The 26,348-nt window shown below is 40.2% G+C and overlaps 1 non-coding gene across 1 annotated transcript; it reads right to left on the bottom strand.

The window, feature by feature from the left end:
• Positions 1-16,758: 16,758 nt before the first annotated feature.
• On the bottom strand, positions 16,759-16,924 carry LOC125999956 (U1 spliceosomal RNA). The gene has a single exon (XR_007492379.1). It is a non-coding gene; the product is annotated as a U1 spliceosomal RNA (small nuclear RNA).
• Positions 16,925-26,348: the final 9,424 nt, after the last annotated feature.

Below are 26,348 nucleotides of genomic sequence, written 5' to 3'. Positions count from 1 at the left end.
CAGGACCCTGATACTGTGTGTCCTCATGAAAACTGAATTTGTGTGATCTCATTCACTAAGACCTATGGAACCTCATGGTCTTGTGTGATATCAGGGACTATGGACATAGACCTGTGTGACCTAAGGCACCTGGAGCTGTGTGTCCTCAGGAAACTTGAAATTGTGTAACCTCAGGATGAACCATGTACATGTGACCTCAGAGTGCCAGGACCATTGTAATAAAAAGACGGAGGGCCTGCGTGAGCTCAGGAACCCTGGACTTGTGTAACCTCAGGGAAACTATATCTCTGTGACCTCGGCGGTCCTGGAATTGTTCAACCTCAAGAAACTTATACTTCTATGACCTCTGAGAGCCTAGACCTGTATTTCCACAGGGATCCTGTATGGTATGACTACAGGACCTAGAAATGGATGACATCAGAGATCCTCAATGGTGTGAACTCAGTAACCTGTGACCTAGGTGTAACCTGAATTCAGAGGCCCTATACATGTTTATAATCTGACATATGGGTCCCTGTTCCTTGGTTTTCTCAGGGATTGTGGACCATTCTCAACTATGGGATGCTGGTTCTGTGTGACCTCAGGAACCTCAGGCACTTGGTTCTGTGTGAACTCTTGATAGAACTGTGTAACCTCAGGGACTCTGGACCAGTGTGACCTCAGTAACACTGGATCTGTTTGACCTAACATTCTGGGACTTCTGTGACATTAGGGACCTTGGACCTGTGTGACTTCAAGGAAATAGATCTACGTGACCACAGGGATTTTAAATCCATGTGACTTCAGAGACCTGGACCTGTGTGGTCTCATAGTTCCTGGACAAATTTGATTTAAAGGACCCTGGTTCTAGTGACCTCAGAACCCTGATACTATTTGATGGCATGGACACTCGACCAGTGTGACTTCTGGAGATAGGAACTGTGTGACCTCAGGGACCTGGTCCTTGTGTAATCTCATGGACCATCATCAAGTATGGCCTTAGGACTTAGGCTTTTATGACCTCAGGGACATAAACCTGTGAACCAGTGACTCTGGACCTGTGTGACCTCAGAGATTCTTAACATGTGTGACCTAAAAGAAACTGGACCTGCAGAAACTCAGGGATCATGTTCTTGTGTGGTCTCAGGGATCTGGACCTATGTGATTTTAGGGACCCAGGACCTGTGTGACCTCTGGGAACACATAAATGTCTGACCTCAGGCAGCCTGGACATACATGAACTCAGGTATTCTGTATTGTGTGACATCAGGACCTCGCAATGTGTGTCCTTTAGGACCCTGTATGGTGTGACCTCAGGGACCCTGGACTTAATTATACAGAAAATTCAGGGGTCTTATGCCTTTGTGTTATCAGAACAAATGAGCCTTGGACCTGTGTCACCTCAGGAGAAAGGACCTATTTGAATTCATTGATGCTGATTCTGTGACCTCAGGAACTTAGACATGTGGAAACTCTGGGAACTAGAAATGTGTGACCTCAAGGACCCTGAAATTGTGTCAAGTCAATGACACTGAATGTGTTTAATCTTATGTTCTGGAACTGTGTGTTCTCTAGGGACTATCACTTGTGTAAAGTGACCTCAGTTGCCCTCAACCCATGTGACCTCAGGGACCTGGAACTGTGTGTCCTAAGGAACCTGAACTTGAATGACCTCAGGAACCTTGAACTGTGACCTCAAGGACTCACGACCTGTATAACTTAAGGACTCAGGACCTTCTAAACTCAGAGGCCCTGGAGAGTTTAAACTCAGGCACTGTGACCTCTGTGACCTCAGCAGACCTGGACCTCAAGAACCTTATACCTGTGTGTCCTCTGAGGCCCTGGACATATGTGACCCCAGGGAACCCCGTGTGAACTTAAGTTATTAAAACAGTGTTACCTCAGGGAAAGTCGATGTTTTTAAACTTAGGGACCAGGACCTGTGTGACTTCATGGACCCTCAATCTTTGTTTCTTCACGGACTGTACCCGTGTGACCTGAGGTGCTGAACCTGTGTGATGTAAGGGACTCTGCACTGTTTGACTTCAGGACCAGGAAATGTGTGAACACAGAGGAGCTTACTGTGAATCCTTTGGGAACCTGTACAGTATGATATGGACCTGGGAATGTATGACCTGAGAAGTCCTCTACTCTCTAAAATCAGAAACCTGGGACTTTGTGTCAAATAATTCATACACCCTATAACTATTTGTAATCTGACATAAAGGACCCTGGTTCAGTGTAACCTCAGGGACTTGGACCTGTGTGAGTTCTTGGAACTAGGGCAGTGCGACTTCAGGGTCCCTAGACCTGTGTGAAACTCCGTAAAGAGTATCTGTTTGACCTTATATCCTGTGAGCTGTGTGACATCACAGACCTCTTCCTGAGTGACTGCAGGGATCCTGGACTTTTGTCACTTCAAGGAAATAGATGTGTGACCTCACAGATTTTAAACCTATGTGTCTTCATGAGCCTGGACCTGTGTAACCACATAATTTCTGAACATGTGTGACTTAGATGACCCTGATTACATGAACTCTGCACCAGTGTAAATCAGGACCTAGGACCTGTGACCTTAGGATGCTGGAATGTTGTGACCTCAGGGATTCTGAGCATGTATGACCTAAGATTCTTGACTTGCAGAGACTGGGATCAAGTTCCTGTGTGGCCTCAGGGACATGGACCTGTGTGACTTCAGGGAATCCAGACCCATTTGACCTCAGGGATCCAGGACCTCTGTGTCTTAAGGTATCTCAGACATATGTAATTTCTGGTAACCCAAACTTGTGAGACATCATGGGGCCTAGACCAATGTGAACTCAGGGACGTTGCACTGTGTGACTTCTGGACCTGGAAATGTGTGACATCAGAGACCCTGGATCTGTATAAATTCAGGAAAATGGATGTGAAACCTCTGGTAACAAGGACCTGTGTGACTTCAGGGAACTGGACCTTGTGACCTCAGGGGACCTCTACCTGTGTGTAAAGTGACCACAATGGCCCTGTGAACGAGGACCCAGGAATGGTGTGATCTCAGGGACCCTGAGATAGTGTGATACAGGGACCTGTGTGTAAACTGACTTAAGAGGCCCTGTACCTGTGTGACCTCAGGGACACTGGTATTGAGTGTAAGCTGATTTCAGAGGCCCTTTATGTGTTGCCGAATCTAGTGGTTCGTGAGCCTGTGTCACAAACTGGGTCCTGGATCTATGTGAATTCAGTAATGCTGGACCTCTGTGACCTCAGGGACATAGACCTGTGTGATCTCAGGGGAGAGGGTGCATACTCTGGAGTGCTCAAGGCTTACCCCTATCTCTGCACTCAGGGATCGCTCCAGGTGGGGCTTGGGGTCGAACCTTAGTCAGCCACGTGCAAGGAAAATTCCCTATATATGATGTCTAATCTTGATAGCCCCAAGTGGCCACTCACTTTAATGTAAAAACATCCTGCTGCAGGTCTAATAAATGTGTGCAATAGTTCTATGGTTTTGACATGACGCCGAATAAATACAAGGGCAAGGCTGTTACTGGACCACATGCAAAAAAGTTACATGTTTCTTACCGTAAATGGAAATCCAAAATGGCTGGAGGGCACGTTATATCTCTAGTCCAAAGGCAAAACCTGTACTCTTCTGCACATGCGTTTGACCCGCCTCCCTGTACAAAGTTGACTGACAGATCTAAAACAGCCAATCATAATGCTCTTCCGGTTCACTCAACTCCCCGCGGTAACTGTTATGACCCCGGGCACTAACCATTTTGGATTATCTTCCTGGCGGCTCCCGACGGAATCGATGGTGCATCCTTTCCAACGTTTGAGGTAGATGACTATGTTTTCCTCAATTTTCCCATCTAGGTGAATTGGAACAGCTTCCTTTTTATAAATCACAAGTACATTGGGGTGAGTTATTCAAGGTCCAGATTTAGGGAAATAAGAGGCATTAGGCACTGATAATAAAAATCACATTCACTAAACAAAATTTTGTTTTAGTTACAGTGATATAATCACTGTGCTTATTTAAAATAATATTTAAGTTATAAAAATAACAATCATAAAGGAATTAGATTTGTAGTGCATATAAAATAAAGTTAAAATACCTTTCGAAAAATAGAAAAAAGTGGTAAGCAATGGGAATCAGTTGCTCTCCACTATCCTTAAGTGAAATTTTCTTTAACGGTATGGTTAATAAATTTAATCTCTACTAAAATTATTAAATGGCCTTTCTTCTTTAAAGATTATCCAGACCTAATGAAGAACAGTTCTCCGTTTCTGTATCTTGGGATGATTATTATGCTATATTTTTGTTATATAACACTTATAAGAGGGATCAGAGAAGAGGGAAGTCAGTTTATATTGGTTTTAGAGAACTGTGAGACACAATGGAGGGAGGTGGTCACTCAAGGGGAGTTTTTGAGCTGAAATGTGTAAGGGATGAAATTCTATCAGTAACAGTATTAGTAACAAATGCCCAGATGTACGGATAATTTATATTACCATGCTGTTGTGAGTACTACAGTTTTTCATTAATACAGATCTAAAATAAGTTTCAATAGGTAAAAAGATATTTCCTAATTTCTTGGTATGTATATGTTAGCTCTAGGACTTTTATAATTCCATACAAACTTTATTATGACAGTTCATAGAGAATGCAACGGAAAATTGCTGGGGAATTCATTCAATTTATATAATAATTTCTATAGAATAATCATTTTGACAATAGTGATTCTCCCAGTATAGAAATATAGAATAATTCCTAAAGTCTTCTTTTTCTTTCATTAGTGATACAGTTTTCTTGATACAGGTCTCTCACATCATTTGTTCAGTTGATTCCTAGACACTTGATATTTTTGGACAGTATTTTCAATGGAGTGCACTCTGATTTGTTTCTCTTCAAGTTTATTATTTGCATATAGGAATGCAGCAGATATTTGTATGTTGACTTCATAGCTGGATACCTTGCTGTATTGGTTTGATGGTTCTAGGAAACTTTTGGGTAAATGCCACCCATATATTATTTTTTGAGTAAAGATGACCTTTTATATTAAATGGAAATCTTATAATTGTGAAATGTACTTTTGTTTTATTAAAGTACCATGATTACAAAGTTGGTTTGCATTCAGAGTTGGGTATTAGAAATACAAAGTCCCAGCAGTATCAAACACCAGTATCATGTTCCCTTCCATAGTGTTCCCAGGTTTCCTCCCTCCACAGTCATTTTATTTTGGGCCATACCATGTGGCACTTTGGATTTACTCTTGATCTGTACTCAGTGACCACTCTTGGCCAACTCAGTGGACCATATGGAATTCTGGAGATTGAAACTGGGTTTGCCAAGCACAAGGCAAGAACACTACTCACTGTACTATCTCTCCAGCCCCAGAAAGGAACATTTTTATGTATAGTTGTTTATGTATCAGCCCTAGCACTACTATGATCTTTTCACATTGTTCATAGTTTACCTCCCACTGTTCAAGACTTCTCTTCTAGGAGGCAAAAATAATTTACTTTGCATTGCTTTTTACCACAAAATGGTAAGTAGAATTTCAAAAAATAGTTGTATCTCATATATGTCATTAAAGTAATTGAGTATTTTCTTGCTATTTATTTTTAATTGAGTCTTCTGTGTTGTTTTTGCTTATTGAGCTTAGTGGGTTTCTATTCTGTTTTCCAATCTAATTCACTGCATTCTGACTAGGCTGACAGTATTGTGGAATTTGGAGGTGTGCTATGTGCTCCAGGAGCTCCTGTATCTGTAGAATTGGGATAGTTCCTGGCCTGCTTCTGTTTTGAAGAGATTCCAGAGTTCTTAGCCCAAATACATGTTTACCTGTGAATCCTGAGTTTGCAGTTTGACATCTCTTCTGAGATTAGTCATGAAGCTGTAAGGCTGGACCATGTATATGGTAGAAATTGAGAATTTCGTCAGCCTGTTTAGTATTAGTACTTCTTCATATTGTTTACTTGGCCAATAAGTAGTGTACATTCCTGTCTCTAATTACTTTCTTTTGTATGAATGCAGTTTTGTTCACACAAATATGTGTATCCAGAATTTCCCTCCCACATTGTGTTTTAGGGTTGTTTTCCAGCTTTTAACTTTAGCCTATATTTATCTTGTGATTTTAGATATGTTTTCTGTAAGCAGAATATAGATGGATTTTTTTTCTTCCTGAACTTTGTGTTTTGATGTGAGAGTTTAGCCCGTCGACATTGCACATATAGAGGACTGTGTTCCCATTTTACTGTGGGGGGTTGTCTCTTCTACAGTTGAATGACTGGCATTGCAATTGACCTGCCAGTATTTCATTCAGAATCAGTTTAGGTATAGTGAATGTTGCCAACTCTTGCTTATCTTAGAATGTTTTTATCCCTCCCTCTCTTCTAAATAAGAATTTTTCAGGATAGTGAACTTTCAGTTGCAATGTGTTTTACTAGCCAGTCATTTGAATGTGTCATTACACTCTTCTCTTCCCTGTACCATTTATTGGGGTGATCTGTTGTGATTCTCAGAATGTTTTCTTTATATTTAAGTTTGTATTTTTCTCTTGAAGTTTTAAGACCTTTGTGACTGTTTGGTTTTTACCATTTTTATTACTATTGTCCAGTGTTGTGTTTGAATCTATTTTGTTTGATACTCTTTGGGTTTCTTGAATATGTGCAACAGCTTCCCTCTATAGGGTAGGGAAGTACCCAGTTACCTTTTCCATTTCTTGATTTTCAACTTTCCCCTTTCTTGTCATCTGATCGTCCTATGATTTGATGATTAATCCTGTTGCTATTATCCAATAAATATCTTCTACTATTTTCCATTTTACTTCTCTTTTCATTTCCACTTTCTTATCAATTCTGCCTTGTATTTGTTTTCATCTATATGGTTCTATAGATGTGAAATTCTGAGTCTTAGTATTATATTTTTATCTTTTTTGTTCTTTTGGGGCCACCCCTGGTGATGCTCACGGGTTACTCTGGATATGTGCTCAGAAATCATTATTGGCTTGGGGGACCATATGGAACACTGGAAGATTGCAGTGTGGTACATTGTAGGTTAGCTCGTGCAAGGCAAACGCCCTACCGCTTGTGCCACTGCTCCAGCCCCTGTCCTTTTATTTATTTATTTTTTGGTGGATAGGCCATACCCAGAGTGCTCAGTTTACTCCTGGCTTTGCACTCAGCTATCACTCACTGATGACAGTCTAGCAGGGGCTCAAACTCAATTTACCTGCAGGCCGAAGGAGGCAAAGTCAGGGTGATCCTTGAGTGCAAAGTCAGTTGTAAGCCTTGAACATTCGGGGGTGTGACCCAAAAAACTAAAACAAAACAAAACAAAAAAGATTCCTCTACGGCAGGGCCACAAAATGTTGTACGGAGGGCCATGGCAGCGAGTATGAAACCACAGGTAGGGGGACCATATGAAGTACAAGGGAAGTGCCTATCATCTTTACTATCGCTTTGTTTTCTACTTGCAAGTGTTTTCTTTAGTGCCTCCAATTATTTATGGAATATCTCATCCTCTGAAACAGAAATTTATGCATTTGCTTGAATTTCCCATTCAATTATCGCTTAATTTCACTTGCCAGGGTTTTCTTAATTTCTGTTGCTATATACAATGAGTGTTGGATTGAGGTCCTCATCGACCATTCTGGGGAGTTTTGAGGGGCGTAAGGACTCTTTATGGGGGACCCACTCAGGAATTCTCAGAGGATACTCCTGGATCTACACTCATACATTACTCCTGGAGGACCACATGGGATGCTGAGTATTGAACCCGTGTAAGCCATGTGTAAGGCAGGCACCCAACTTGCTGTACTATTGTTCTGGCTCCAAGGGGATTAAGGATTTCTCTGAATTTTGTCATTGTCTTCCATAGCACATGTGTTCCTTTGTTTCCTCATTGTTATTTGAGTATATGGGTATTAATAGTGGAGATTATATTTACAGTAATTTAAGAACTGATCTGCTCAGTTGTCTATTCTAGATGGTTGCTGATTATCTTCCTTACAATGATGTACAATTTGAGTATGACAAGAGGATATTCAACCAGTTACTCTGTTGCAATAACTGTAATTTATGGGCATTGCTGTCTGAGATGTAGGACTGTTGCATCCCAACTGCTCCCAATGTGAGAGGTATTATGCATTCACACATGTAGTTGTCTATTCTGCAGCCTGGTCAGGATGTGAAGGTGGTGCAGGTGAGTTTTCAGACCTCTGGAGCAATCACTTGGGCTTTGGGGATTGGAGATTCTTTATGAGTTTTTTAATGAACTCTTTAGGGCCTTCTATATATATATTATTATGTCATCCTCAACTACTAATAACTTGATAATTTCTTTTCCAATTTGTATCTCTTTCATTTATCTATTTTGCCTCTTTGCCATTATTGTTTAGATTTATAAGACTACATTATGTAAAATTGGAGACAGGGGACATGCTTTCCTTATGCTTGATCTCCTCGGAATACTTTAGATTTTTCACCATTAACAATGATTTTATTTGTGGAATTGTTATAGATGACCCTTTACTGTTTTGGGGAAATTTTATCATATCCCTATTTTATTGAGTGTTTTCTATCACAAATGGATATTGTGTCTTGTCAAATCTTTATCTACATTGATTGTTATTATCATATGACTTTTTTTGGCTTTTTGGCCACACCGGAGGTGCTCAGCTGTGCGCTCAGAAATCGCTCCTGGTAGGCTTGGGGGACCATATGTGATGCCGGGATTTGAACCACCATCAATTCTGGGTCGTCTGTGTGCAAGGCAAACACCCTTCCACACTTCTATCTCTATAGTTTCTACACTTACTTTTCTTTTTAGTGTCTTTAGATAATTTATAGAGCAGTTGTATGGTAATTTGCTAGAAATCTTCATATAAAGTTCCCAGAATGAGGTGATTCTCAGAGAGTATTCTCTCTTTGATGAAAATTGGCTAGTTTAAGGCTTATAAGAATAAAGTTTGAGGGGCCAGGAAGGTGGCGCTAGAGGTAAGGTGTCTGCCTTACAAGCGCTAGCCAAGAACGGACCGCGGTTCGATCCCCCGGCGTCCCATATGGTCCCCCCAAGCCAGGGGCGATTTCTGAGCACATAGCCAGGAGTAACCCCTGAGCGTCAAACGGGTGTGGCCCAAAAACAAAAACAAAAAAAAAAAAGAATAAAGTTTGAATATACAATACTTTTTCACTCAAATTATATGATTTATTTAGATTTTAAGTGTATTTGAATGTGCTTTTGTACTATTCACTTTTTCTGTTTTATTACTTTTTAATGCTTTGCCATTTATTATTTTGTGCATTTATGTCTTTTGTCTTCTTTAATCAAGCTAGATTGTAATTTTTTCTGTTTCTACAATTAGGAATTTGATGTAGTAAAAGTAAGCACACATTCACATTTTATACCTTAGTTCGTTTATTTTTTAATTTGAGCTTTAATTTTTTATACTTAGCTGTTTTTATATTGATAATTTCATGAAACTATTGTTTAATTAATTTATTTCCATTCTTTCAGTGTACTTAAGCATATTGAGTGCTCTGATTTTGCCTGTGAATGTATGTCTTATGGTATCATTTATTTTCTATCCGTATAACAAATCCAGGTGCATTAGCTTTTAGTTGTTGTTATTTTTGATGTTGGAGGTAGAAAATTTGAGATTCTGAGTTAGTGTTTCTCTGGCACCTACCTTGTGGGATGCCAATTTTCTCTTTCTGTTTCTCTTGCCCAAAATTAACTGTGTAACTGAGAATGCTTGTTTTGTCCCATTTTGTTTACATGTTCCCACAGAATGTATGTGTTTTGAATATTATAACCATTACATCAACCCTACCCTGTAAAATAAAAGCCAGGAGTTGTGAGGTCACCCTTTGCACTGTATCTCTTACCCCCCACAGACAAGTCTGAAGAAGCAGGGTAGCAGCCAAGTATTAATATGCCAAGCCAGTGAGGAGCCAGTCTGTGCCTTGTGGTCTCTCTCCAAAGGCCAAGCCAAAACTCTCTTTTCTTTATTATTCCAAAACAAAACCCACAACAGCAGGGCAGGGCAAGGCAGAGTGATCCTGGGCGTTTACATATCAAAGGTGGAGGTTATGGGGAAGAAGATGGGAGAAAGCCTTTGTTTTGGGGTTATTTGCTTGGTGTCATCTTATACTACCCCCTATAGATACCCATATTTTGGAGTTCTTTTCCTGAAATCCTTTGTTAGGGTTCAGAAATTGAAGGATGAGACCACAAAGTGCAGTAGAGTTTAAACTTTATTTCACCTACCAACAGCTCCTAACTGACTGGTAGGGTTCTCTTCCACGAGGGGTGAAAGAACCCTGCCCAAGGTCGTGAATGGGATTCTATAGGTAGGGATATAGGGAGGTCTAGCTTTCTGATGATCTTTAAAATAATTGCTCTTGTCTAGTAGTACTTCTTACTGCTCCTTTGTCCTTCCAGATAGGCTACCTGGTATTGCCAGGTAGATTGATGCGGGTCTATGAAAATAGGCTTCTGAAGCCCACCATGTATAGCCCACAACATGTGGTCCTTACAAAATGGTGTATCTTCCTGCTCAGAACCTAAGAAGCCTGTCATGTGGCTTTATAAAGTGGCATTCCTCTTTATTCAGAATTCAGGTCCCAACACCTTGTGCTTATTTTTACATGGCCTTTCTGGTATTTTTCACAATTAATCTGGATTACATTTTTCTAGCCAAAGTTTTTTAAAAATAATATATTTAAGCACAGTGATTACAAACATGTTTGTACTTGGGTTTCAGTTATAAAAAATGAACACCCGAGGCCGGAGAGATGGCATGGAGGTAGGGCATTTGCCTTGCATGCAGAAGGACAGTGCTTCAAATCCGGCATCCCATATGATCCCCGAACCCTGCAAGAACGATTTCTGAGAGTAGAGTCAGGAGTAACCCCTGAGTACTGCCAGGTATGACCCAACACCCCCAAAAAAGAAACCTCATCTTTAGTGCAACATTCCCACCACCAATGCCCCCCATTTCTTTCCTTCCCCACCTCTTGCCTGTATTCCAGGCAGGCATACTACTTCTCTCACTCACTACCATTGTCATGATAATTGTTGGTGTAGTTATTTCTCTAAGTGCACTCACCACTGGCCAAAGTTTTATTTCAACTACAATTGCCTTCTCTTTTTCTTACTCTGTATCTCTAGTATCTTCCCTTAATTTGCCTTTGTTACTACAAGACATTCATAAGAAAATTGTGTAAATTGTGTACTGGGATTACATAGTTTCTCTCATGTAGCTCAAAATTCTTTTGAGTTTTTTGTACTGTTTGATTTAAGATAATAGTGAAGATGTAATATTTGTGTAGGTCTTCATTTTATTTTTGATGGCTTCTATAAATTTTTGAAGATAATTTGGGAGAAAGCTCTAGGTGGTCAACTTAATCTTCTGTTCACATATGTCTGATTCCTAGTGGCATTTTAACTTACATAAAATATACCTATTTGGGGTCCAGAAGGTTATACTCTGGTGGATGGAGTTTGACACTGTTGGTGGGATTGATCCTGAAACATTGTATGTCTGAAATCCAGTAATGAAGTACTTTGTATACCACAGTGGCTTCAATAAAAATTAAAATACATATACCTATATATTCATGTATATATATACATATGTGTAAAAATATGTACGTAACTACCAAGGTACATGTCTCATTTCATTCTCTGTCTCTAGTGCATGTATTCTGTAGTGACCAAATGATTCAAATTACTCTTTCAACATATATTTAGTTCCTTATCTAGAATTGAACATGAGTTTGTAGATGTCTTCTCAGCTTTGTTCATTATTCCTTATCCTGAAGCAGGTTCACGAAGATGGACCAAAAGGCCGTTCCCACACTTGGAGCTTGCTATAAAGTCTCTGCTGAGTAATGAGCCTGCAGCAATCCAAGCCCTGAATGAACTACCAAGAGACATCTTTGTTCCTTTATTTACTTGTGCATTCTTGGGAAGAAAGAAAGAAATGCTAAAGTCAATGGTGCAAGTTTGGCCATTTTATTGCTTACATATTGGAACATTAAATATAGAAAAACACCTTATGAAATTTTGAGAGCCATGTAGATGGTCTTCATCTCCCACCTGCCCAGGACTCTTCCCCATGGTAAGACTGATCCAGCAGTCACAAAGTAAATCAGTAGGAGGGCATGCTGGATATTGGCATATGGGAATAACAAGAGTCCCCCGAAATTAACTAGTGATATCTATTTTGGGTCTCTGTAAGTCTAATGGTCCAAAACTTCGAGTCATATTAAGTACTAAAAGGATTCCTGGGCTAATATAGATAGTATTAATTCAGAACATATGATTAGATATACTTTTTGAATATGGTTCCATAACAAGATGGCATGGGCATCAAGACTGGGGATAACCAGAAGTGCATAAAGTATGGGGAAAGATGGTATATTTATGTGGAAAAAGCTTGTAGGTAATCATCTATGGAGAGAAATTCAAGGTAATAAAGTTCTATTCCAGCTTTACATCATTGGTTTTACTGGGTTATAATAAAACTTAAGACGTCTCATATATTCTGCCTCCTTTTATTTTTCAGGGATTCAAAACTAAGGATCCTGGATTTAAGGCAGGACTGGGACCATGGAATAGTATGCACATACAGGGTCAAATACCCTTTTTGTTCACAGCCTTGTGATTATTTTCAACACTCCAACCATACAGTAAACGAAGCAAAACACAATTCAAATTGTGTAGAAATGATTCCTTCCGAATCTGAGCCTCTGCCAGTCAGGAGACACATTGAATTAGTGGTGGATATTTCTTTCGATTCTACCTTAAGTATAACGCAATTTCTTTTTTTCCTTAAGAGTAAGATTGAACAGAGCTTTGGATCTTTGCACCTATGCTGCCGAAATTTGAACTAGATGATTTGTCAGCACCCACAAATAGCCTACAGATCTTGGATCCGGCATGCATCCTTCAACTAAAAGTGTATCGGGGTCTCCTAAATAAAGTAACCACAGTTTTACCTCAATTGAGCCACCTACATAGCCTTACTCTGAATTATATTCCCTTTACATTTTGTAATGGGAGGCACTTCAATAACTTCCTTACCTGGCTTGGGCAGATGAAGAACCTCAATGAGCTCAACTTATTTTTTTTCTCCATTAGAGATCAACTGCACAGACTGCTCAGGTAATGGGGTGGGGAAAGGAAATAGCCTATGCACAAATACTCCTTAGATCCAATTTTTTTCTACCTCAGCCTGTGAATTTTGGGAGCTTGAAACTTTCCTGAGTAGAAAAAGGTGCCTGCCTTTTGATCAGGAAAATAAGCAGCTTAAAATAAGAAATTGTGCTCATTCATTTCTTCAGTTAGACATTCAGCCATTGCAGACACTGGCTATTACAAGTTTAGAGCTACAATATTTGAAAATAGTTCTTCCTTGTTATATTGGAGTTTACAATCTTTTTGAGAGAGAACAGAGGGATTTAGATGCAAACATGTATTTTGTTGTTGTCCTGAAACACATCTGCATTAGTTGGTCACAATAGTTAACACTCCAAATAACTTTATTACTGTAGTTTCCTCAAGGCTTAAACTTTGACTATAGACGTTGTCATCTGGGGACTAATGAAATGGAATTATTAGTGCTTTCTCAGACTTATCTTCACCAAATATAACAGAATCCACCATTGATTTGTGGGGTATAATTTTTAACCATATTAATTTAATATTTAATATTAATAGTTTTAACTATATTAAAGCTTAAGATATTGTGTCTCAGAATGGTAAAGTAGCCAACCCAAAGTCATAAAACTGTAAAGTCTGCCTGCAAAGCCATTTTTGGTAATATTTCTATTGGCAATGGTGTACAAATTATTTTACCTTAGAAACTCTAGTAGTTTTAACTTAGTGTTCACTGATCTGGTCCAATATTTCATTATGCTGGAATAATCTTTCATTATTTCTTTACAGAGTTCTACGACCTCAACTGGAGATATTGAGTCTGTCTTGCTGTTACCTTTCTACCAGGGATATATTTTTTCTATCCCAGAGCTCTCAGATCTCCCACTTAAAGTTGCTGAATTTGAGTTACAACCAGATATTATGGGAAGTTTATGAGCCCGTAAAGACTCTGCTAGAGAGAATCTCTGGCACCCTTCAGTGTCTGGAGTTGAACAACTGCCAAATAACCGATATTGCTCTTTCTTATATTCTTCCAGCCCTGAGCCACTGCTCATGCCTCAAAGACTTTAGTTTTTATAGCAATCTTATCACAATACCTGCACTAATGGACGTTATGCAATATTTAATACCCTTGACGGAGCTGAAGTGTGTGATTTTGCCTATCCCTATTGATTGCTATGAACAATGGGATATTACTGGTATTTTGGACCAGGAGAAACTTTTAGAAGTGCATAACCAAGTGAAGTTTATGCTACAGGCAGCAGAGCGAGAAGACTTGTACTGGACCACTTTTCCTCAGGAAATTCCACAACAAAGAGAATTGCATCACCACTGACATTTAGCTATCAACATGTTGTTGCTGATCTGTACCACCAGTGGCTGATAGTTATATGAGGCTTAATTAACACGATTTGCAGTCCCAGGGTAAATAATTTGTTTATTTTCTAATTTTTTTATTTTTACGATTTCTTTTTACTTTTTAACTTGAAAATAGATGCTTATGATACTGTTAGTAATCATTACTAAGCCACACCCATCACCAATGTTTCATCTCCTTCCATCAAGGACCTCAACACCTCTCATTTTCACACACACATCCAACTGAATTGAGTAAATCAATTCTCGCTTTACTGTTGCCTTTGGACTTTTATTGCTATCTCGCTGTGCTTCTTTAATTCAGGATCAACATCTTAAAGAACTTGAAGCCAAAGTTTGTACATAAGTAAATTACTATTAAAGAACTATGCTCAGGTATGGAGCAATAATACAGTGGTAGGGCTCTTGTGTTTTACACAGCTAACACAGGTTTGATTCCTAGAACCAGATACAGTTATCTGAGTAATCTCTCTCTGAATGCAGAACTAGAAGTATGCCCTGAACACCACTGCATGTCGAAGGAAGCAAGAAAGGAAGGGATGGAGAAGGAAAGGAGGAAAGAAAAGAGGAAGGAAAGAAGGGAGGAAAGGCAGGGAAGAAGAAAGGGAGGAAGGAGGGAAGGAAGGAAGAAGAAAAGACAAATCTTGCATAATCCAAGCTATCCTGTTTATGCTCTTAGATAGTTGTTTTACCTAATATTGCTTAAATGTTACCTCCTAATATAGGCTTTCTATTACTTATATTAGACATTTTACTCTACTGCTGTTCTCTTAAGTTACCAGTTTCATTTTCTTCATGTTACATAACATATTGGATGTCTTTGCTTCCTATGTTTTTTCAGTAGAGCTGTATTGTTTAGTAAGGTACACACTAGGCACAGGTGCTTAGAAACAGATGTGCCTGCTCTAAAAAGTCATGTGACCTAAAGTTTAGTGCATAATGTCCCTCCAAGATTTACTAAGACACAAAGGATGGAGCACACCTGTATACTCATCATAATGTCATGTTGAAAGGATAACCACTGTCAAAGCCATTAAAGAAAAGCTATTTTGGTGGCAGGAGCAATAGCACTGCAGCATGGCATTTGTCTTGCAGGCAGCCTATCCAGTATGGATGGTAGTTTGAATCCCGGGGTCCCATATGGTCCCCCAAGTCAGGAGCGATTTCTGAGCACATAGCCAGGAGTGACCCCTGAGTGTCACTGTGTGTGGCCCAATCCCGCCCCCACCCGGCAGCACTTGGTTTACTCCTGCCTCTATGCTCAGAAATCACTCCTGGCAGGCTTGGGGGACCATATGGGGTGCTGGGATTTGAACCACCGTTTGCAAAGCAAATGCCCTAACTCCATACTATCTCTCTGGCCCCCCAAAACATGTTTAATATATAATTTATCTGATAAAATTATTGCTATATTGTAAAGGTATGGTAAATAAAATTTCAAACACAGTGTTTGTTATTTTAAATGTTAGAAGGCTGTACTTTTAAGACGTAGAAAGAAGAGTGTCAGAATAAGCACATGTTTGTTTTATGTTGAAATGATGACATAGGCATTCTAAAATTTGGCAAACAAATCATTTTGTCTTGTGTATATCTTATAATGATAAACTATTTCAAAGCTAAGAACTAAGGATGTAACATTAGTTCTCATTAAATTAGTCAATAGTTTGTTTTTATTTCCACTTTGTAACAACACACTGCATTTAAGACAAAAAATGTTAAAGTAATTAATACATAATTGGTTTATATTGTTTCTTTGCTATAATGTAACATGGCATTTGAATAATTTTGTCAGGAAAAGGAATGCACAATTGGCTGTTTCTATGTTACATTTTGAAGTAATATATTGCATTTCAAGAACTTACTAAAACACAAAATAGTATCCTTTACACATTTTAATTATATATGTCAAATATTCTTTATACTTTAATTAAAATAAAGTTCTTTAAACTGAGTTCTCCTGTACCCTTTATCTGGTTCTTTTCTTCACTTTTTATTTGATTCATAATATTGGATTCCATACACTGAAACATAAGCTACCTGCAAGTAGAAGCTATTTATCTTTAGCTTGTGAATCATATCTTTTGATGTACATTCAAAATATTTTAAGGCGCCATGATTATTAAACATAACAGTCTTGTTTGTCATAATAGACTTATTAATCACTTGTTTTAGGCATACAGTATTCCATCATTAGTCCAAATACCAGTGTGACCTTCCCTCCAGGAATGTCCCTTCTCCCAGCCTGACCCTTTTGCAGGCATATGCTAATTTTTTATTCCCCCACTACCACAAATTATGCAGTCGAGTTTCCCACATTTGGGGAAATCGCAGGGGTCAGCACATCCGGAGTGCAATGGATAAGTATGCCCTGGGGAAATCACCTTCGTGGTCATGGTATCTCCCCTGCCAGGTAAGTATGGCATATGCTCATTTATTTAATATTTCTTGCTCCATCAGAGCTTAAAGAAATGACAAATGGAATTATCAAAAAAATCAAGAAGGCCCTGCCCTGCCTTTGTTCACTCTGAGGACTTCGGGGAAAACTCCTATCTCTGTCTGCCTGAAACTGTGCTTCTGAACTTCCGAAGGTTTCCTCAGGGGCCTAGGGAGCGCACCCCAAAAACACTGCATTCTGAAGCTGGTGAGAGCCTGCATTGTGGGGCCGCGGAATCGCTTTGCCCTGCCCTGCCTTTGTTTACTCTGAGGACTTCGGGGAAAACTCCTATCTCTGTCTGCCTGAAACTGTGCTTCTGAACTTCCGAAGGTTTCCTCAGGGGCCTAGGGAGCGCACCCCCAAAAACACTGCATTTTGAAGCTGGTGAGTGCCTGCATTGTGGGGCCGCGGAATCGCTTTGCCCTGCCCTGCCTTTGTTCACTCTGAGGACTTCGGGGAAAACTCCTATCTCTGTCTGCCTGAAACTGTGCTTCTGAACTTCCGAAGGTTTCCTCAGGGGCCTAGGGAGCGCACCCCCAAAAACACTGCATTCTGAAGCTGGTGAGTGCCTGCATTGTGGGGCCGCGGAATCGCTTTGCCCTGCCCTGCCTTTGTTCACTCTGAGGACTTCGGGGAAAACTCCTATCTCTGTCTGCCGGAAACTGTGCTTCTGAACTTCCGAAGGTTTCCTCAGGGGCCTAGGGAGCGCACCCCCAAAAACACTGCATTCTGAAGCTGGTGAGTGCCTGCATTGTGGGGCCGCGGAATCGCTTTGCCCTGCCCTGCCTTTGTTTACTCTGAGGACTTCGGGGAAAACTCCTATCTCTGTCTGCCTGAAACTGTGCTTCTGAACTTCCGAAGGTTTCCTCAGGGGCCTAGGGAGCGCACCCCCAAAAACACTGCATTTTGAAGCTGGTGAGTGCCTGCATTGTGGGGCCGCGGAATCGCTTTGCCCTGCCCTGCCTTTGTTCTCTGAGGACTTCGGGGAAAACTCCTATCTCTGTCTGCCTGAAACTGTGCTTCTGAACTTCCGAAGGTTTCCTCAGGGGCCTAGGGAGCGCACCCCAAAAACACTGCATTCTGAAGCTGGTGAGTGCCTGCATTGTGGGGCCGCGGAATCGCTTTGCCCTGCCCTGCCTTTGTTCACTCTGAGGACTTCGGGGAAAACTCCTATCTCTGTCTGCCTGAAACTGTGCTTCTGAACTTCCGAAGGTTTCCTCAGGGGCCTAGGGAGCGCACCCCCAAAAACACTGCATTCTGAAGCTGGTGAGTGCCTGCATTGTGGGGCCGCGGAATCGCTTTGCCCTGCCCTGCCTTTGTTCACTCTGAGGACTTCGGGGAAAACTCCTATCTCTGTCTGCCGGAAACTGTGCTTCTGAACTTCCGAAGGTTTCCTCAGGGGCCTAGGGAGCGCACCCCCAAAAACACTGCATTCTGAAGCTGGTGAGTGCCTGCATTGTGGGGCCGCGGAATCGCTTTGCCCTGCCCTGCCTTTGTTTACTCTGAGGACTTCGGGGAAAACTCCTATCTCTGTCTGCCTGAAACTGTGCTTCTGAACTTCCGAAGGTTTCCTCAGGGGCCTAGGGAGTGCACCCCTAAAAAACTGCATTTTGAAGCTGGTGAGCAGCTGCATTCTGGGGCTGCGGGATCGCTCTACCTTGCCCTGCCTTTGTTCACTCTGAGGACTTGCAACTAGAGGCAACAGAAGCGCTCAGCCGCTTCGCTTCCCTTTGCAGCCGCGAACTCTTCCTAATCAATGAACCCCACCACAACACGCAGGAAAAACCACACTACAAGCGTGACAATGGGGAAAACTCGCAGGCAAACACCATCCATAGAGAATGAAGACGAAAGCTCGGTTGATCTAATAAATTACAACCACCTGATTAACCTTTCAGATAAGGAGTTTAGAGTAGAAATATGGAATATGTTTGTAGACCTCAAAAAGAGCATAGATCGATCTGAAGAGAACACAAAAACAGAAATCAGAAAACTCCAAACTGAAATAACAGATCTGAAAAATACGGTTGCTCAACTGAAAACCACAATGGATAGCCTCGCCAACAGGGTATCAGCAGCTGAGGAGAGAATCGGAGTACTGGAAGATGAGATGCAGAAAAGCTCAACACAACAGAAGAAATTGGAAAAGAACATTAAGACAAACGAACAGGCAATGGAAAATGTACTCAAGGCATGCGAAGAGATGAAAATAGAAGTCTTTGATAAACTCAACAGAAACAACATAAGAATCATTGGAGTCCCAGAAACCCAGGAAGGAGATCTCCAAGAAGAATCAACTGTCAAAGACATCATCAAAGAGATACTCCCAGAGTTAAAGCCTACATGCAATCAAATACTGCATGCCCGAAGAATACCAGCTAAAAGAGACCCAAAGAAAAACACCCCAAGACACATCCTCGTTACAATGACAAATCCCATAGATAGGGATAGAATACTGAAAGCAGCAAGATCAAATAGGGAAATTACATTCAAAGGAGCATCCCTAAGACTTACAGCAGACATGTCACAAGAAACTCTCAAGGCCAGAAGACAGTGCTTGGATATTGTGACAAGATTGAATGAAATGAATGCCTCCCCAAGAATACTGCACCCAGCCCGACTCACATTCAGGTTTGGAGGAAGAATACACAGCTTCACGGATAAACAACAGCTCAGAAACTTCACAGAAGATAAACCAGCCTTAAAGGAAAAACTGACAGGTCTACTCTAAGACAAGAGAGACCAACAAACACAGCAAACTTATCTACAAAGATGACATTAAATCCTATGACAATCATCTCCCTCAATGTCAATGGACTAAATTCACCAATTAAAAGACACAGAGTGGCAAAATGGGTCAAAAAGATGAATCCAACCTTCTGCTGCCTACAAGAAACACATCTGAATAGTCAGAACAAACATAGACTCAAAATCAAAGGTTGGAAGAAAATTATCCAAGCAAACAACACCCTGAAAAAAGCTGGGGTGGCCATATTAATATCAGATGACACCAACTTTATACTCAGAAAAGTGGTAAGGGACAAAGATGGACACTATGTACTAATCAAGGGATATGTGCGACAGGAAGAAATCAGACTATTAAACATATATGCACCCAATGAGAGACCAGCAAATTATCTAATACAATTACTGACAAATCTGAAAGAAGAAATCAATAATAACACAATCATTGTGGGAGACTTCAACACAGCCCTATCAACACTTGATAGGTCAACCAGACTGAAACCCAACAAAAACATACTAGCCCTGAAAAGTGTTATGGAAGAAAGAGGACTAGTAGATATATACAGGACACTCCATCCCAAAAAACCTGGATACACATTCTTTTCCAATGTACATGGGTCATTCTCCAGAATAGACTACATGCTGACACATAAAACATACCTCCATAAAATCAAGAGGATAGAGATCTTGCAGGCTACCTTTGCTGACCACAAGGCTCTGAAATTAGATGTGAACTACAAAGCCACACAGAAGAAAAACTTTAACAATTGGAAATTAAACACCCTGCTACTGAACAACCAGTGGGTCCGAGATGAAATCAAAAAGGAAATCAAAACTTTCCTGGAAACAAATGATAATGAAGACACAAACTGCCAGAATCTATGGGACACAGCAAAAGCAGTCCTGAGAGGAAAATTTATAGCTCTACAAGCACACATCAGGAAGGAAGAAGGAGCATACCTGAATAACTTAATGGCGCAGCTTAAACAATTAGAAAATGACCAACAGAATGAACCAAAAATAGGGAGACAGAAGGAAATAATAAAGCTGAAAGCGGAACTCAATGAAGTGGAAAACCAAAAAGCAATCCGAAAGATCAACGAAAGCAGAAGCTGGTTCTTTGAAAAAATAAACAAGATTGATAGACCATTGGCAAAACTCACAAAGAAAGAGAGAGAGAGAAATCTGATAACCCGTATCAGAAATGAAAAGGGGGAGATCACAACAGAAATTGCAGAGATCCAAAGGATAATCAGAGGCTACTTTGAGAAACTTTATGCTACAAAACATGAGAACCTAGAAGAAATGGAAAAATTCTTGGACACTTATAACCTTCCACATTTAAGTAAGGAGGATGTAGCATATCTAAACACTGCCATCACTACTGAGGAAATTGAAACTGTAATCAAACATCTACCAAAAAAGAAAAGCCCAGGCCCAGATGGTTTTCCTAATGAATTTTTTCAAATCTTTCAAGAGGAGCTACTACCAATCCTAGCCAGACTCTTCCATGAAATTGAAAAAAAGGGAACTCTCCCAAACAGCTTTTATGAAGCCAACATTACCTTGATACCAAAACCAGACAGAGATGCTGCCAAAAAAGAAAATTACAGACCAATATCCCTGATGAATGCTGATGCAAAGATCTTCAACAAAATCCTGGCAAATAGGATCCAATGCATCATCAAGAAGATCATACACTACGACCAAGTAGGCTTCATCCCAGGAATGCAAGGATGGTTTAACATCCGTAAATCTATTAACATCATACACAACATCAACAACAAGAAAAATAAAAATCACATGATCATATCAATAGATGCAGAGAAAGCATTTGATAAGGTCCAACACCCATTCTTGATCAAAACTCTCAGCAAGATGGGAATGGAAGGAACCTTTCTCAATCTAGTTGAAGCCATCTACCACAAGCCAATGGCAAATATTATCCTCAATGGAGAAAAACTAAAAGCCTTTCCTCTAAATTCGGGTACAAGACAAGGCTGTCCTCTCTCACCACTCCTCTTCAATATAGTACTGGAAGTTCTTGCTATAGCGATCAGGCAAGAAAAAGATATCAAGGGAATTCAGATAGGAAAGGAAGAAGTCAAACTCTCATTGTTTGCAGATGATATGATACTCTACTTAGAAAACCCTAAAGACTCCACCAAAAAGCTTCTAGAAATAATAGATTCATATAGCAAGGTGGCAGGCTACAAAATCAACCTACAGAAATCAATGGCCTTTTTATACACCAATAATAATAAGGAGGAGATGGAAGTCAGGAAAGCAATCCCATTCACAATAGTGCCACACAAACTCAAATATCTTGGAGTCAACTTGACCAAAGACGTGAAGGACCTATACAAAGAAAACTATAAAGCCCTGCTCCAAGAAATAAGAGAGGACACACGGAAATGGAAACACTTACCCTGCTCATGGCTTGGCAGGATTAACATCATTAAAATGGCAATACTCCCCAAAGCATTATACAGATTTAATGCGATCCCCTTAAAAATACCCATGACATTCTTCAAAGAAGTGGATCAAACACTTATGAAGTTCATCTGGAACAATAAACATCCTCGAATAGCTAAAGCACTCCTAGGGAAAAGGAAAATGGGAGGCATTACTTTCCCCAACTTTAAACTGTACTACAAAGCAATAGTTATTAAAACAGCATGGTATTGGAATAAAGACAGACCCTCAGATCAGTGGAATAGGCTTGAGTTCTCAGAGAACATTCCCCAGGCATACAATTACCTAATTTTTGACAAAGGAGCAAGAAATCCTAAGTGGAGCAGAGAAAATCTCTTCAACAAGTGGTGCTGGCAGAACTGGTTAGTGACTTGCAAAAAAGCGAACATAGACCCCCAGTTAACATCATGTACGAAGGTAAAATCCAAATGGATTAAAGACCTTGATATCAGACCAGATACCATAAGGTATATAGAACAACATGTCGGTAAAACACTCCATGACATTGAGACTAAAGGTATCTTCAAGGAGGAAACTGCACTTTCCAAACAAGTGGAAGCAGAGATTAACAGATGGGAATACATTAAACTGAAAAGCTTCTGCACCTCAAAAGAAATAGTGCCCAGGATACAAGAGTCACCCACTGAGTGGGAGAAAACTATTCACCCAACATCCTTCAGATAAGGGGCTAATATCCAAAATATACAGGGCACTGACAGAACTTTACAAAAAAAAAACATCTAATCCCATCAAAAAATGGGGAAAAGAAATGAACAGACACTTTGATAAAAAAGAAATACAAATGGCCAAAAGACACATGAAAAAATGCTCCTCGTCACTAATCATCAGAGAGATGCAAATCAAAACAACGATGAGATACCACCTCACACCACAGAGATTGGCGCACATCACAAAGAATGAGAACAATCAGTGCTGGCGGGGATGTGGAGAGAAAGGAACTCTTATCCACTGCTGGTGGGAATGCCGTCTAGTACAGCCTCTATGGAAAGCGATATGGAGGTTTCTTCAAAAACTGGAAATTGAGCTCCCATTCGACCCAGCTATTCCACTCCTAGGGATATACCCTAGGAGCACAAGAATACAATACAAAAACCCCTTCCTCACACCTATATTTATTGCAGCACTATTCACAATAGCCAGGCTCTGGAAACAACCAAGATGCCCTTCAACAGACGAATGGCTAAAGAAATTATGGTACATATACACAATGGAATATTATGCAGCCGTCAGGAGAGATGAAGTCATGAAATTTTCCTATACATGGATGTACATGGAATCTATCATGCTCAGTGAAATAAGTCAGAGGGAGAGAGAGAGACGCAGAATAGTCTCACTCATCTATGGGTCTTAAGAAAAATAAAAGTCATTTTTGTAACAATCCTCAGAGACAATTAGAGGAGAGCTGGAACACCAGCTCACTCCATGAAGCTCACCACAAGAGTGATGAGCACAGTTATAGAAATAACTACACTGAGAACTACCATAATCAAGTGAATGAATGAGGGAACTGGAAAGCCTGTCTGGAGTACAGGTGGGGGTGGGGTGGGATGGAGGGAGATTTGGGACTTTGGTGGCGGGAATGTTGCACTGGTGAAGAGGGGTGATCTTTATAGGACTGAAACCTTATCACAATCATTTATGTAATCAAGATATCCAAATAAAGAGAAAAAAAAATAATCTTAAAAAAAAAAAAATCAAGAAAAGTCAATTTGTTATAATTGCTATGTTTCTGACCTATGTAAAGAAATTTAAATAATTTAATACTACATAATGTCTATGCTCATCTAAACAAGTTTTCAACTTCAATATTAAGTATCATATTAAATTTTATTTAGTACTTAGATCAAATTGTAGTAATTACGCCTTCCTAGTCCTGACTATTTTTTAAATTCTGTGTTGCACTATAGAGATAATACACTGGGTAGGGCATTTGCCTTGCATGTGGCTGATCTGGGTTTGTCCCCTGTATTCCATGTTGTCACTTCAAGTGTGGCCAGGTGAGGCTCCTGAGTGGAGAACCTTAGTAACCCCTGAACACCTGGATGTGGCTCTAAAACAAAAAAAATTCCTGTGCTAATACATCTTATTATTTAGATGATAGATAAAATCTGCCAATATAAAATTTATTTAATAAAAGTAAAAAGTATTGGAGTTTTTGCCAGCATGGGGTTTGTGCCAAAGGCCTATTTAGCCTGACCTAGGAGGGGTGCGGGGCTTTGGTCACCCCAGCACCCTTCCACCTCCTTCCTCAGGAACTCCAGGGCTACCCCTGGGCCACACAGCCAGGGAGCCAGTGAGGTGAGTCCCCATGAGGAGCTTAAAGGTTACCCCAGGCTTTCCCCATTTCCCACCTGGCTCTGGAGGGAGGGTTTGGGTGGGGGCTTTGAACCTCAGGGCTTCCAGCTCTTGAGGGATCTCTACTTCCTGGGAGCCAGGAGTTTTTGCCAGCATGCCAAAGGCCCTTTTATCCTGGCTTCCCGCCCCTCCCCCAGCACTAGGGGGTGAAGGGCACAGGGAGGAGGGCTGGCAAATGTCTGGTTTATGATTCTCTACCGAATCCTTTCTTGGTCTGGAGGCTAGCTCTAGCAGCATAGGGTTTGGGGAGACCCAGTTCGAAGGCCTCCCTAGCTTTGGTGTGTTGGGAGCATTGGCAGGACCCCAGCTGTCCCCTCTTCTTCCCCCTATCTCCAGGCCTTCCCCTGGTGCCAGCCCAGGCGGCCAGAAAAAGGTGGGTCTCTAGCTTGGGGGATACTCAGAGTTGCTGAGATGCGCTAAGGAAGTCACTGGCAACTTCTCACAGTGCTCCATTTTCAAAACTTCGCAGGGGCTGGTGCCCCTGTGCACACAGTGTATATTTATTGTATTCCCTATAATTAAGGTATGTTATATATGTACAGAATGTCCATCTTCTATTCTTCCCTTTCCCATACCCCTACAACGCTCTTTTTTATTCCTTAACTCCCTCACCCCCAGCCATCATTACCCCACATTTACCCTTTTTAACTTCAGTACTGCACAGTCCAATTCACAGACCAAAGTGGTGCACTGGATTTAATACCCCCAACTATTTCAAAAGACATAAAAGGGTTTTCCCCCACTTTTTGTCTGTTCTTCACTTTGTGAGCTGTTCAATAAGGAATTCTGGTAGAAGACTTCCTCAGTTTAATGCTTATGTTTGAACCAAGTCATGGGGATTGTTGGACTTGTTCTTGCGGCCCCCATTTGCGCCAATAATGCCACGTGGCATTATTCCTTTTTTGCATAGGAACATTAAAGTGGGAAAATACTATACATGTGAACAAGTTCTTACCTAATAGAGATAGGAACATACAAATCTTTTAGTGCAATGGGACCTTATAGCCTAACATTGACATAATGACCATTAAAATGTTGGGCACCTACAAAGCCTGGGTCTTGTCTGTGAGAAACTCCTCAGGAAAAATAAGCACTTTCCCTTCTTGAAGTTTTGGATAAAGTACCGCATTTTCCCCAATTTTTCATCCAATTAGGGAAATTGAACAGTAGCAATTTATAAATCAGACCTTTATTAGTGTAAGTTATTCACAGTCAAAGTTTGGGGATTAAAAAGGGCAATTGGCATTTAGAATTAGTCAAACTCTAAATCACAGTGACCCAAATAAAACACTGTTTTAGTCATTCTGATTTTAAACAATTTATCTATCTTATTTCCAAAATTCAAAAATGTTTAAATATTAACATAACAAAAATGTTACTATTTATAATGCCTGTTTAAAAATTAAGGTGATGTAGCTACAAGGGTAAAAAGAAAGGCAATGCAACTTAATTGCTCAAAAAGCATTTCCACATAGCCTTCCATATATTCCCTTTCCTCAAGTGAAATTGCTTAAAAAGTATTGGCTAATCCTTTAAACTCTCTTTAAAATTTTGGAAGACTCTCTTATTTAGAGATTATCTGTCCTACTTTGAATTTAAGTTTGAAGTTGTTCTTTTCTACCATGCTATAAATGATAAATACTGAATATGATAATACATAATAATATACATCAACATACATTTTCTTTCTGTTGTATGCCATTTCTTTTGAAAGTTATTTTTATTATATTCACTGTACTTCACAGAAGACTGCAATTTGGTTTTTAATTATGGATCATTAAGGAAGTTCAAAAATTTTAATTTACAAAGTAA

The sequence above is a fragment of the Suncus etruscus genome, chromosome X, assembly GCF_024139225.1.
Source record: "Suncus etruscus isolate mSunEtr1 chromosome X, mSunEtr1.pri.cur, whole genome shotgun sequence".
Lineage (NCBI taxonomy): Eukaryota > Metazoa > Chordata > Mammalia > Eulipotyphla > Soricidae > Suncus > Suncus etruscus.
Note: the sequence above shows the minus strand (reverse complement) of the source record. Positions and strands in the feature narration are given on the sequence as shown.